The 15,065-nt window shown below is 32.5% G+C and overlaps 2 long non-coding RNA genes across 3 annotated transcripts in view; one reads left to right on the top strand and one right to left on the bottom strand.

Moving 5' to 3' along the window:
* Positions 1–15,065, bottom strand: part of LOC143229218 (uncharacterized) — a 260,314-nt gene that overhangs the window by 36,998 nt on the left and 208,251 nt on the right. The gene's annotated exons all lie outside the window — the stretch shown is intronic.
* Positions 1–15,065, top strand: part of LOC143229219 (uncharacterized) — a 67,479-nt gene that overhangs the window by 51,715 nt on the left and 699 nt on the right. The window contains exon 2 of the long non-coding RNA XR_013015754.1: positions 2,854–3,015. This is a non-coding gene — a long non-coding RNA (uncharacterized LOC143229219). The remainder of the gene's footprint in view (positions 1–2,853; positions 3,016–15,065) is intronic.

Below are 15,065 nucleotides of genomic sequence, written 5' to 3'. Positions count from 1 at the left end.
AGTATTCATCTGTTGCCATGGTGAACCGAATATCCTAAATGACTGATACATTGTATTTTTTCATCCAACCAAACAACAGAGAAAACACACAATAGCACACTTTAGTGGCTGATGATCAGTAGTGGAAAGTAGTTGAAATGTATTCTCAAGATGGCTGGTACAGGTATTAGCACTTTAATTAAAATAGAGAACATAACAACGTTTCGACCTTCTTAGATCATCTTGTTAACAAGTAAAAGTTAACAAATTGAAAGTAGTTAATAAATAATGCCTAGAGCTATAGACGATACAGGTAATTGCTTTAACTGAACAGCAATTAGCGAAACATAACAAGAGCTAAGAGAAAGGGAGCACTTACACGAAACTTAGTGTTAATCATTTTTATTGTGGCTCGTAGAAGTTAATTTACAGTCGACATCTACTTATGCGACATCACAGATCACAAACAAATTTAGTCTGAAACTAGATCTGTCTGTTTCAATCTTAATTAGCCTACAGCAACCTGTTTCGGTCAAGACAACTTAAAACAAACTGCACCAGATAGGTTAGGGTTGTACATATGTTTATAAAAAACTGTTAATAATACAAATAAATGCAAAATTTCGAATAAACTGGTGCCAACAAAAGTAAGCCAAATATTAAACGGACTTGTTTATATGTGATGAAAACTTAAAACAAGAACACAGCCTCTAATGTTTTCTTCCAAAGATTAAGCATAATTAAGGTTATGTTATGGTGTGAACAGGCTTCTATCAAAATAGTTTAGGGTTCATGATTTCACTAAAAGGCAAAGAGTCAGTAAATGGTTACTTAAACCTTACTGTGGACCAAGTTAAACCTACCATGAATATGCTATTCCCAAATGGAGATAGCTGGTTTCAGGAAAACACCGCACCAGTTCATTTTGATAAAATTGATTTTAGCTGATGGAAGGCTATTAATAAAAATTTTTGGAATACAGATATCTGACTGAGTAAAGCGATTTGACTGCTGCTCTGATAGCGTACCCACATTCAACAGTGCGATTTTGATATGTTGTGAACCTAGACGAGGGGTCTACAGTCTGGGGCTCTTTAAACAATTAGCTGTTTAGTTATTGGAATAAGGGTTACATGCACTGTGATTCTCAGTATCTTGCATTTTTACCGAACTTGAAAAAAAAGGTTCTTCTTGTTATTTGAGTTATCAACCCCTGGCTTAAACCCCTTAATTCACAGTCGAAGAATGTTAATCATTGAGCCACGCCTGGTCCGTAGAAAAATGTGTTATAACGTTAAATTTTCTGAATTGTCTCTAATTAAGTACAAATTAAGAACAATAGGCTATCTGAGTTCTGTCCACCATGGGTATCAAAACCCGGTTCTTAGCGGTGTCAGTCCACAGACATACTGCTGGGTCACTTGGGAGCATTATGACGTTATAAACGTAATCCAGGTACGTATAAATATATGTCCTTTAGCAGTTTTAATTTTTTATATTTTTATACTTATAAGGGTTTTACGTAAAGAAATTTATAAATTTTGACAAAAATGTATTTTTATTTGAGGGGAGATTGTTTTAGATATCTGGATAGATTTATTTGTTAATAAAAAGTTTCCGCGACGAAAGAATAGTTTCAACTAAGCTATAATTAAATTATCGTAACAATAAATATGATTTCATTAGTTGGTAATGTGGATTTGCTTGTTTGTTACGAATCACAAAATCACACAATGGGTTATCTGTGCTATGCCCAACGCGAATATTGAAATATGATTTTCAGTGTTCTAAGCCCTCAGACTTACTGTGTAGCCACTAGGGGACAGACTTGTTTTCTGGAAAAGTGACACAAGAAGATGATGGAAAAGGAACAAAAAGTGTAAAAAATGGTTCTGGTAATATACGATGAGAAGAAATAGTTGTGTGGATAACACAGAAAGTCAACGTTGTCAAAAACGGAAAAATGAACATGTTCTCAGAAGTAAAGTTAACATGTTGTCAGTGTACATGCGTATCTTTGGAAATTAACTTCTCATTTTAATAAAGTTTCGGTTCAACAGGATGGCGCGTATACTCTTTTAATAAGCAAGGTAAAATCAATTGTTTTATACACAGTACTGTGTAAAAGTATTAAGAAAGAGTAAACAAATTAGACTTCAGGCAAAGAACACAAAATAATCATCATACTTAGTTAAACCACAGGTGAAACATCAAAATAATCATCATACTTAATTAAACCACAGGTGAAACATCAAAATAATCATCATACTTAGTTAAACCACAGGTGAAACATCAAAATAATCATCATACTTAGTTAAACCACAGGTGAAACATCAAAAAATAATCATCATACTTAGCTCAACAGAAACTCAGTGGAAGTGCTTGAGTTCAACAAACAGTTAATATTTTGTGTGTTCTCCTTTTACTTTAATAACTGCACTCAGTGTTTCAGGCATTGTTGCAACATATTTAATCAAAGTGTCCTTTGGAAGTTTACTCCAAATGTTTATAACACACTTCCATAAAGTTTCTTTGAAAATAACTTTTGATTTGTCAAACTTTTGATCTATCAAATCCTAGATTTTCTCAGTTTGTTTGATATCAGACCTCTGTAGGGGTTATTGCATCATTTGAATGACTCCATAACTTTCTTTCTTGACTAGGTAATTCTCCACACGTCGGATGAGTGTTGAGAGTTACTACTTTCTTGGTATTAGAATTCTTTACAAATAATATACAAACCACTCACTGGGTATACCATGACAGATAAGTATCTGATAATATTAAAAACTGCTTTTATCAAAGTTTATTTGTGGATTGCTATTATTGTGATTTATTATAGCATATACCATATACAAGCTTCTTTTTATATAGTTAAGACACTGCATGAGGTATCACGACAGTTACTTCAGACTTTAAAGGTGATGATCGTGTTGATTCAAGCAAAAATCTTATAACAGGCCCTTCGCATAAGAACATAGGAATTCGAAAAAGTGATGAGTATTCTTACTTTGGCTCATTCATTTGTCAACAGAGGTCAGTGAAAAATTACTTTAATGTTGAAATTTACATTCTGTAATGATTAGTCCCATAAAATGTTCCCTTGTTCTAATACTTTTGCATAGTACTGTATAAAATTAAATATTTTATGAAGTTCGAGTTCAAAAGACTTATGTTAACACTCAAGATAACAAAAAGTCTCCAAATGTATGTTTTATGTCATGACTAGGATTACCAGAAATTCTAGTTTTAAGTCTTATTTTTTATGCCAGTCTCAAACAGTAAACATATTAAACTGTTCCACTAAGTATGTCCTCATTCTCATTATGAATTTATTATGCATAGTTTATCGTTATGTTTAGCTCATTCAAATCTGATTTCGATAATCGCACGATACAGTTTTATCTTCATTTTTGGTAAGTTTTCTCAATCTTTTTTGTCGTTGGACAGGTAAAAGAAGTAAGATCTGAAGACCTGTCCAGATGCAAAAAAAACACCTAAATAAACAACATTTTTCTTTTAAGTAACCCCCAGTGGTACAATGGTGTGTCTGCAGATTCATACCGCTAAAAACCGGGTTTAAATATTTGTCGTGGGCAAAGCACTGATAGCCCATTGTGTGGCTTTGTTATTAATTCTAAACAAATAAACAAAATATTTTAAGTAGGTTCAATGTAACTCGAGAACGTATTATTCTATTAATTATTATTTTAGCTAAATAAGCCTTCAACACATTTTGTTTGCCTATGATTTGAAAACACAATGCCATACACATCACATGATTTAACTATAAAGTGTGGTAATGTAATTTAAAATACATAAGAGCTGTTATAGTGTTTCTTTGTAGGGGAAAAAGCATTTTTACTCTGGAACTGTGGTAATCATAATTATTATTCTTGTATTGACTCATACTTTTGTCAGGGAAACGTTAACTTTTGTGAACTGTTTCTGGAAGTACTGATGTTATGATGATATGTTGAATGAAACGTCGACAAACATCTTGAGTTTTCAAATGATGTTCACAAGGCAAACTTTTATAGTAATGATTTGATCTTTAAAGTATTCAAACTACTAGTAAGATTATATTGTTTTCGTTCTGTTTTATAATTCTATGCTTATATAGGCATTTAACAGATTAAAATGTAAGTATATATTTTGATTGTATAATGTTTGTTTCTACATATAAGTATAATAAATATCTCAAAGAAATTATTTACGTTTACTTTAATGCATATGTTTAGTTTTGCTGTCTCACAAATGGTTTTCTTTTCGTCTCTCTGAACGCGAAAATCAAACAAGTTTCGTGAAGTTTAGTATTGTGCTTAATCCATGACATAAGCGATGTTATTTTATTTTTGGCATTTGCAAAAAAAAACAAAAAAAAACAACAAAAACAAAACCGATGAAAGAGCACACCTGCAACCCATTATCTATTTCTTTTCTTAACGTCCAGTTATAAAGCGCGAGCATGAACCTTTTAGTGACAAACTAAACAATGACTTTGTGATACTTTAAACCTGTTTTTTCAGTATTTAAACGCACATCATCATTACGTAAAGTCATTAAAGAAAGAAATCCTCAGTAGGTAAATCTTATTATTGTCTCATACAGTGTGCAGGTCACCGTAAGTGCAGTAGACATACAGACACTACTAAAACACTGCCATAAAACTTTGGTCGCTTGACCTGTTCTAATAATTTATTGCACGTAAAGCGATTCATTATTCCTATGTAAAAAACAATTTTAGAAATTCCCCATTAATGTTAGCAGGATCTTTTGGTGTAAACTATTTTTAAGAATACTTTAACGTCAACAGAAAATATATATAGAGTTTTGAGTGTATATTTATAAGAATAATACTGAACTTTAAGACAAGATGATTTTTTGAAGTAAAGCTTCGTTTTGATTGGACATCTCTGGTAAATGTCATAAAAACAGTTTAGCTGAGTAATTTTGTGGTGATAAATAATTAGCTTGGGACAGTGTGAAGCAGAGTGTAAAAGTAGAAAGTAATTCACTTAGGATAGTATAACTTAGTTCATTAATCTAGTAGTTGAAAGGAATTAACTTAGAATAATGTAATGTACTTCACTAATCTAACAGTATAATGTAGCTCACGAATTTAGTGGTAGTAAGTAATTTATTTAGAGTAATATAACGTACTTCATTAATTTAGTACTGGTGAGTACTTGATTAGAGTAATATAATGAACTTGTTATTGCTGGAATGTCATTTTCGAAGGATAACATAGAAGCTGTTGTGAAAAAATGGACGAAGTTTTGGTAGAAATATAAGTTGATGAATATACCCATTTATATATAATGCCAACTAGCCAAGCCATGTGTAAGTTTTTAAAGAAACTTTAGTCATTTGTTTCTTTGAAATTTAAAAGATTAGTTGGATATAATCCTACAAAACCCTGTAACTAAGTTCGTCTGCACGATAACATTCAACAACAAATTACATTTTGCTTTTATCAAAATAAAATGTTGGTTTCCAAAATGGAAAGTTGTGAAACAGATGTTTCCCATTAAATTTCCTTACTAGTAAATCGTTTTCTTATTAATGAAGGAAAATGTTTCTGACCGTTTTTCTTGATATCTTTGAAAACATCAAAAACATGTTGTTTATTGACCAAAAATTTACATTCCTCTGGAGTTTCCTGTAATTTTTTTTTCGTGATAACATAAAAACCTTTATATGATTATAGTTGTTGTTGTAAATACTGTGAATATTAAGACGTTTACGCTCATGATTTTTTTACTGTAATTTATCATGGGATTTTACTACAACATCTATTTGACGATGTACCGCCGCTAGTTTTGTCTATGACTCCTGTGTTTAAAATGATTCGTTGTGTCTTTCAAGTCACAAAGAAAAGTTTCAAACTGCTCTAATTCGATAAATTTACAATAAAGGGGGCTCAACTGAACTCTAATATTATATTACATGTACGTGAAATGATTCTCGAATTACTGTTTCGAATGCCTTTGCCCGAGCTTTGTTGTTCTGAGACTGCAAAAATATAGTTGCTTTCCATATACAAAGCCATCTCAGTCCAATAAAAAATAAAACAATGAATATAGCCAGGTTCAGGTTGCACACTAGGTAGCGCTCTATTCCTCTAAGATAACGCTGCAATGCTCTCAAATGTTTTATTTCTTTGGTTAATGCTTTCTCAAGTTTCTTTAGTTTTCTGTCCAAGCTGTTTGCTACTTGAGTAGTGACTTTAGTTTCAAATATTCGTTTCTTAAACACCTCTCTTTGTCGGGATCTAGGTCTTTAAAGACCTGGGAGGGTCAGGTTCGTTGACCTCTTTCTCTCCTGTTGTATTATGTCATATGGTTTCTGTAGAATGTACGCGTGTAGATACACCATGAGGGACAGAGTAAAATACACTTACTTCAACCCATTTCAAGGCAACGCCAATGTATGTATCAGCGGTTAAATTTATGTGTCGTAATCACCATAGCTTACGTTCGATATTACAAAGTACTGTACTTCACGAACAGTTCAGTATGTATTACATACGTTTCACTATTTCTAACCCTAATTTAAGAACATTTTACATATAAAATCCTTCTAAATGTTTTCAGTATAGTTTAAAACTAATGTGGTTTGTTCAGTCTGACATTAGGTGTGGCCTTCCTAACATTTTATTTATAAAATATATGTTAATTGTTAATTGGCGAAAGGTACTTAAGTGTATTTCCATCATGTAGGTAGTAGCGATCGACTTCGCACAGTAGGTTGTTTTTATGCCGGTTTTTCATAAGTAATTTAGAGAATTATACCAAGTCTTTCAGCGATAGTTTGCTTGTTTGTGTAATTGCGTAAAAATTCGGATGACGTGCTACATGGTTCTTTGTAGGCTACTGGAGGCAATCAGTTTTGTATTATTTGTTCATTTATTTATTTATATAAGTGCTAAATTTATCTATACTGGGAATGCATATGTATATTTTCTTAAACATAACGCACTGTACAGGTTTGGTTTTAATTTCGCGCAAAGCGACACGAGGGCTATCTGCTCTAGCAGTTCCTAATTTAGCGAAGTTTTCGGCTGGAGCCTACGATTTTGTGATCCCAGATAATTTTATTTTACAGTATAAGCTAAACAAAATATTTACGTAAAGAAAAGAGAAACCGATCTTGTCAAATACGTCTTCCGTTTCTCCTATCCAAATAAAATCAAGTCCAGTTTTGTCACAAACTTATTAGTTCAAAACTTCACGATTGTGGATAGATAAAACACTACCAATATAATCTTTCAGATCTTATCTGTTAAAATATTTCCAAAACAGAGTACCAGGGTGACAGTGTGGTTCTGTAGTGCTGAGTTGGAATCCGTTCAACACCACAAAATATTCTTCGCACTTTTAAACTGTGAATGCATTATGAGAGTGATCATTCTATCAATGTTATTAGTAGTTCAAATTAAGAGACATCGATATACAGTCTTGGTGGCTTTATCATAACTATTAAAATACGAAGTTGACTATCTGTACTGGCCCGGTTTGGCCAGGTGGTTAAGGAGCTCGATTCGTAATCTGAGGGTTACGGGTTTGAATTCCCTCATAACAAACATGCTCGCCCTTTCAGCATTATAATGTGAGGGTCAATCCCATTTTTTGTTGGTAAAAGAACAGTCCAAGAGTTAGCGATGGGTGGTGATGACTAGCTGCCTTCCCTCTAATCTTATACTGCTAAATTAGGCATGGCTAATGCAGATAGCCCTCGTGTAGCTTTGCACGAAATTCAAAACAAACAAACAAACAGTAACCGCATTTAAATTTCTTTAATTATTATTCTGTGATCCTGAGGAGTTAATGAAATGTTTGAACATTTCAGTTATTCAAGAATTACTAACAACTGTAGAAAAATGCTTAAAGTAAACTTAATATTTGACATTTGTGAAAACTATCGAAGAAAATCAAGAATAATGTGAGCCATTGCTGTTAACAGCCTCCATAAACCACATTTCATTTCATAAGCTGTGGGTTAAACACAGAAACAATATGGAACTGTTTTACAGATCGCCCTTTATTAGTCGAAATTCCTCGCTGGCACAGCCATAAGCCAGCGGATTTATAATGCTAAAATAATGGGTTCGATTCCACTCGGTGGACACAGCAGATAGCCTGATGTGGCTTTGCTATAATAAAACACACACAGACACAGACCGTACTCTGTTGTCTATTAAAAATCATTGTAATATTATATGTGTTATTTCTTCACTGCTTGTTTACACAAAATTGGCTCTAACAATTTGAATAACTGCAAACGGAGGACTTGGAATAAATCACGTTGTGTTCAGTTTTTGTATCATTCTGTAGTTATAAATACCGCCAAACTGAACAATAGCACATGCTGTTACGTTATATACTTATCTTCCTTCACTACATTGTTACGCCATTTCCGTTGCAGATAACTTTGGGTAATTGTATTCGATTTTACATTCACAATTATTCATGTATATAAAATTATTAAGCTGTTTTTCTGATTGAAAATACTATTAACATTATAATCGATGAGACAGTTTTTAATATGGAACTTTGTTACTTGGCTTTGACTGAAATACCAGCATTATGTCACATTATAAAAAAAAAAACGTTATAGTTAAATTACTACTGCCGTTTATCTCCATTTCAATTAACAATCACCGTCTAGAACCTTTATCAAAAATTACAAATACGACATAAAATTTTCAGCACAAAAGGATAATCATTCAACCTCCATCAAACACTACCATCTGAAATCTTTATCAATACTATCAACTACCACGTAGAACTCCCAACATACGTTATCAACTGCTACCTAGAACTTCCATCGTACACTGTTAGCTACTACCTAGAATTTCCATTATACACTATCATTTAGTTCCTAGAACCTTTATCTATTCTATCAGTTATTACCAAGAGCCTTTATCTATACTATCAAATGCCATCTAGAACCTTTATCTATACTATCAGTTATTACCAAGAGCCTTTATCTATACTATCAAATGCCATCTAGAACCTTTATCTGTATTATTAACTACCGCTTAGAACCTTCATTTACACTATCAACTATTGCTTAGGGCCTCCACAGTACATTGCAAGTTAGTACCTTAAATCTCCATTATGGACTAAGAAACATTGACTGGATTTTCTGACATAGGTTATCACTACCAAACATGTATAATTAATAAGGATAACTATTATCTGGTGTCTTAAATATATGCTAAGCATTAGTACTTTAAACACTGCAAGGTTTAACGTTATAGATAACTCGATTTTTATTTCAAACTTTTAAAACGATTTTCTTTTTCTACATTTTTCTATGTTAACTTTTCTGTTATTTTTATCTTATATCCCTATGTTTTAACTTCTCTTTCTTTATCAATACCAATTTTTTGTTTTTGTAATGTTTTGATTTTATGTACACTAGTTATAGGACTACACATTGTAATGTTTTGATTTTATGTACACTAGTTATAGGACTACACATTGTAATGTTTTGCTTTTATGTACACTAGTTATAGGACTACACATTGTAATGTTTTGTTTTTATGTACACTAGTTATAGGACTACACATTGTAATGTTTTGTTTTTATGTACACTAGTTATAGGACTACACATTGTAATGTTTTGTTTTTATGTACTCTAGTTATAGGACGACACATTGTAATGTTTTGTTTTTATGTACACTAGTTATAGGACTACAAATTGGAATATTTTGTTTTTACAGCTAAGTAATAAAATATTATCTTTTCTAATCGTAAGGTACGGATGATTTGTTAGTTGAAAGGATATTTGTTTCCCGCTGGTACAACGGTAAGTCTACGGATTTACAACGCTGAAAACAGCGGATTCGATTCCCTTCGGTGGGCTTAGTAGATAGCCTGCTGTGGCTTTTCTATAAGAAAACACACACAAAGGGATATTAAAATATCTATTTTTGTTTTCGTTGATAAAATCATTTCTCCTTTTCAATTTTCTGAATTATCATTTATTTCACGAGAGTTTACCAATTACCTCACCATTTTTATTTTTGCCTGGTGCTTTCTTTATGTTTAAATAAATTTACTGAAGGCTGTTTGACGCTTTAATTTAATGATGGTTTCACGTTTTTGTTCTGGCTTGTTCTTGAATAAATTTGTCAAATAATGTTTTAAGTTCTTGTTTCTATCCAAAATTTCTGATGGCATCGATTTCTACCTTAACATAATGAAGCCTTCCTCACAATGTACTGATATCCCCCTAGTTTATTTATTGTTGATAACTTCTTTGCATCCTAATTTATTAATAATCTCAACTTATTTGTTTCTGAAAAATTTTAGGTTTTTACCTCGTTCTTTAAATTAGGGGTAACCGTTTTTTTAAATTGAATTTCTCTTTTATATATTCCTAAAACTTATAAATTTCATACGCAGGGTATATCGGAATTTAACGAAAATGCATATAGTCCTATCATAATATTTGAGTCTTTTTCTAACATTACCAATTTAGTGAGTTTTTTCATTGCTATAAATTAGGTAAATATTTTTATATTGTCGTAAAATCACGAAGACAAGTAGAAAGTCTTTGTTTTCACCCAGCATGCAAGAATAAACTGTAAACTACATAATATGGTAATAAAGATAGGAATAGGGTTACTTCGCGTTTCTGTCATATTTTACCTATAATGTGACATATTTTTCAAAACGTTGCCTAAGTAATATAAAGGGTGATGGATCTTGTTCTTTTAAGTGTTTTTCGAATTGTTCAGTGTGATAGCAAATTACTTGTTTTTAAACATTTTAAAAATTAAATATTTATTAATAGGAAGCCAACGTCTTCCTTTCAAGAAAAGAAAAGCAAAAAACACCAACAAATATCTTTTTTGTATTACTGTATCGAAGAAAGAATACTTTTTTTCCGATCAGAATGCCATGTTGTTTGTGTCAATGGAATCATAAGTTAAATCATTGTACGGAATCATGAACACATTTACTTCAATGGTTTCTTCAGTAGCATATTTTATGAGACTGTTCTCCAGTTTATTAGTTTCGTGAGACTACTATTATCCAGGAATTTTGATATAAGATAAAACGTTTGGTCTATTTAGTCTAACACAGACTACGTATAAAGAGCAGTTGAATACCTAGTCTGTCACATGTACATTCTGACCACAAGTTTCTTTTTCGACCTCGTATCAAGTAGCAACAGCTGTTTTGAGAAGTTGTATTTCAGTCACGTAAACGACATTCGAGGTCAATATTTTTTTCTTCCATTTCTTTGTTTTAGTAAGTAACTACCAACCTTAAGAATATGAGTTAACACAACCAAGCCACATCTATACTCATTTTTAAACTTTATAAGACAATAAAACTGTTTCTGTATTCATTTCATCTAGGAAGATGTTGAGAAAATGCATCCTTAAGCACAACATACAGAAGAAACAAAAACTGTATAGTCAGTAACAACTATATGAATTTAGTCGGTTCTGGAATGTTAATCATCATTTCGTGTTCGATTTCTGTTAAACTTTCTCTGAAGTAAGTTTTATGTGTTTTTATTTTGCCCTTCCAAAGTACTGTAAATTAAATATGTTGTGAGTATTTTTGTATCTCTTTTCCAGACTTTTAAGTACGTCTTAGCTTGGTCATACTCTCGACCAAAAAAGTTTTCTAATTTTATTTCTTCCATGCTTAGCAAGGTTGTTGTTTTTGAATTAAGCACAAAGCTACACAATGGGCTATCTGTGCTCTGCCCACCACGGGTATCAAAACCCGGTTTTTAGTGTTGTAAGTTAGCAGATGTACCGCTGAGCCACTGGGGGTTTATCAAGGTAAACTCATTGTTAATTTTACAAAAGCAAAACAAGATATCTAGACCAATTTCCATTCATGTTTATGGAGTGTTTAATACACATAGAAGGATGAAGTGGTGAAAATAAGATATTACATTTTAGGGATGGTTTGTTTTTGTTTGTTTTTGAATTTCGCACAAAGCTACTCAAGGGCCATCTGTGCTAGCCGTCCCTAATTTAGCAGTGTAAGACTAGAGGGAAGGCAGCTAGTCATCACCACCCACCGCCAACTCTTGGGCTACTCTTTTACCAACGAATAGTGGGATTGACCGTCACATTATAACGCCCCCACGCTTGGTCATGCCGGGCCTTTGGGGATGGAATAAGTTTTGGTTTTGTTATTGTTGTGAATGGGTTTTTAAAAATAAAAACTTTTTCCTTTCATCTTTATTCTATACACTAGTACAATGGGACTACAGTCTGCTTTCAAAGTTAGCCGTAGTGATGCATTGCAATGAACGACGTATTATTGATCATGCATTCGAGATTTTGCTGCTACACTGGTTTTTGAGTACTGTTCTTAACGTACCATTAATAGATTATTAAACCTTCAAAATTATTATTAGCTATCAGCAAAATAAATCATAATCATGAGTAAGTATAATAGAACGTGTTGATTTTCAAGCAAAACTACGACTGAATAGGTAAGCATATTTGATGAAAGGGTATGCGAATCTACACCCTTCACCGGGTGAACCAAGCCCTCTAACCACCTGGCCATGCTTGTAACCGAACGATTATCACTTTAATTTATAGTTAAAATATTTCTACTAGAAAATGTAATGGTATCATTGTTTTACATTGTTGTGGGGTCCAACAAGTTGAGCAATGTAAATATTTAAAAGCAGTCCAATTTGTTACTGAATTTTAAAAAGTCGATTTTGGCCAACAAATAATAATCATAAGTTGCCAAACCATTCGTCTAGTTTGGTAACACCAGTATTAAGAGGTGAGTTACGGAAATTTCTAAACTTCTTTTAAGACAAAATATATAAATAAATACAATTTAAACCTTGTTATGTAAAACGGAAACCCTTATAATCTTCAGCGACAGCCTCCTGGTTGTTTGATTCCCTAAGATTGACAGAGCTAAGATAACTTGTTGTATGTCTTTGACATAAATAACCAAAACTATAGCGACATTTGAGTTGATGTAAAACAATGTGTATTATGTTTTAGCAGGTTTCAGGGTTAACCTGATAAATTATTAACATGTTTCTATATTGTTTGCTACCGGTGGGGTCCAAATATTATATTAAGTAAATGCTTGTTTTTCTCTTGTTTAAACAAATAGTTTATAGAAGTAACGAAAACAATGGACGCAGTCACCCAATGTTTATGTGAAGTGTACAAGAGGATCCCTTCAGTAATGATTAGGATTATTTGCGATATTGGTGATGTTTTTGTGGTCAGTATTTTGTGACTCATATGTTATTATGGTCCTATGAACAATGAAGTCATTCATAAACAGTTTGGTGCGTAAATAGCTTAAAAAATTATGTTTCAAAATACTAGGGTACATAAGCCCCTATAAGTAATTCTAGGGTTAGATTTTATTTTTAGGTTAACAATAAAAGAAATAAAGATGAGAGAAGTAAAAATAATTGATTTAATGACTACGTTAAACATTTTTCTGTTAAAAAACTAATTTTATCTATTTAGCTTTCTATGGTCTGAAGTTAATATTAATAACTAGTCTAGTTTTTATTGGTTGAATAAGCTGTTCATACAATTCTTTTACTTTATAGGTAACTCAATAAGAAAATATCTTGTTCTTGTTAGAAGTTATAATTAATATAGTTTTTCTCTTGTTGATGCTGTGGTGACAGAGGGTCAAGAGGATTAGCTTACTTTTTCAGGGAAGGCCAGGTGGGTTAAGGAGTTCGATTCGTAATCTGAGGGTCGAAAATTTGCATCCCCGTCGCACCAAACATGTTCGCCCGTTCAGCTACACTAGGGTTACCTGCTCTAGCCATCCGTAATTTAGCAGTGTAAGACTAGAAGGAAGGCAACTAGCTATTATCACCCACCGCCAACTCCTGGGCTGCTAGTACTTTTACTAACGAAAAGAGGGATTGACTTTAACTTTATAATAGCCCAACGTTTGAAAGGGCGAGCATGTTTGGCGCGACAGGATTCGAACCCGCGACCCTCAAATTACGAGTAGAACTTCCTAACCACCTGGTCATGCCGGGCCGATACAAAATTTTGCTTCCGTATTTAATAATTGTCTACCTATTCAAATTTCTTTTATTTTAGCTTAAATAATCACATTCTGCAAGTTATGAACTAAAAACAAATTTATGAAAATAAAAATCTATCCATTCAGGTGAATAATCATGTGTGAATTGAAAAGAAATGTGTTGCTTTAAAGCACGACTTTAAATTTGTAAAATCATAACATAGTTTAGAGAAGCAAGAAACACAGGTATCAGTAAACGTGTTTTTATATCACTGTAAAAACTGAAGTTTTTTGTTTCATGTTAAAGGCTGAATTAACAAATGTTAGTTAATCTTGTTATTATTTTTGTATGTAATTTAATTGCCATGTAGATTTAGATTAAAAACACATTGTTTTGTAAGAATCCAGTGTAGTTTTCCAGTTAAGCACTCTGGATTTCATTAAAAAATACATTCTTTTTACGTATATTATATTACTAAAAGAACTGAAACAACACAGTTTTGATTGTGGATGTCTTGGTATACTGTTGTATAGATGTTATGAATCTCAGAAACTATCACTGCCAATTACTTAAATAATAGTAAGACAGTGAAGCTTTATAGGTAAGAATATGACATCTTGGCGATGCTAATATTGGTATTTTAACCATTATAGAGGTAGAAATGTCAACTTCAGGGGTTGCACTTTACTAACAATACCAATAGTACAGTTTCAAGCATAACTGTTTTGAATTGTATTTACTGTTATTTCATTAGAAACATTTATATACTCACACCTGGTAACAAACAGTGAACAGTAGATATAGATATGAGGTGTTATAGGCCTGAGGATCTACATCTGTTCTTAAGTTTAAGTTATACTTTTATTTCACATGTGAAGATTGTAGACTGAAATTCAATTCAATAGGTGGCGATAGTGAAATTTTTTTTTGAAGATACCTGTTTGTGTTTGAATTTCGTGCAAAGCTACTCGAGGACTATCTGCGCTAGCCGTCCCTAATTTTGCAGTGTAAGACTAGAGGGAAGGCAGGTAGACATCACCACCCACCGCCAACTCTTGGGCTACTATTTT

Source organism: Tachypleus tridentatus, chromosome 10, assembly GCF_004210375.1.
Source record: "Tachypleus tridentatus isolate NWPU-2018 chromosome 10, ASM421037v1, whole genome shotgun sequence".
NCBI classification, from domain to species: domain Eukaryota; kingdom Metazoa; phylum Arthropoda; class Merostomata; order Xiphosura; family Limulidae; genus Tachypleus; species Tachypleus tridentatus.
This window is presented reverse-complemented; position numbering and strand designations above follow the sequence as displayed.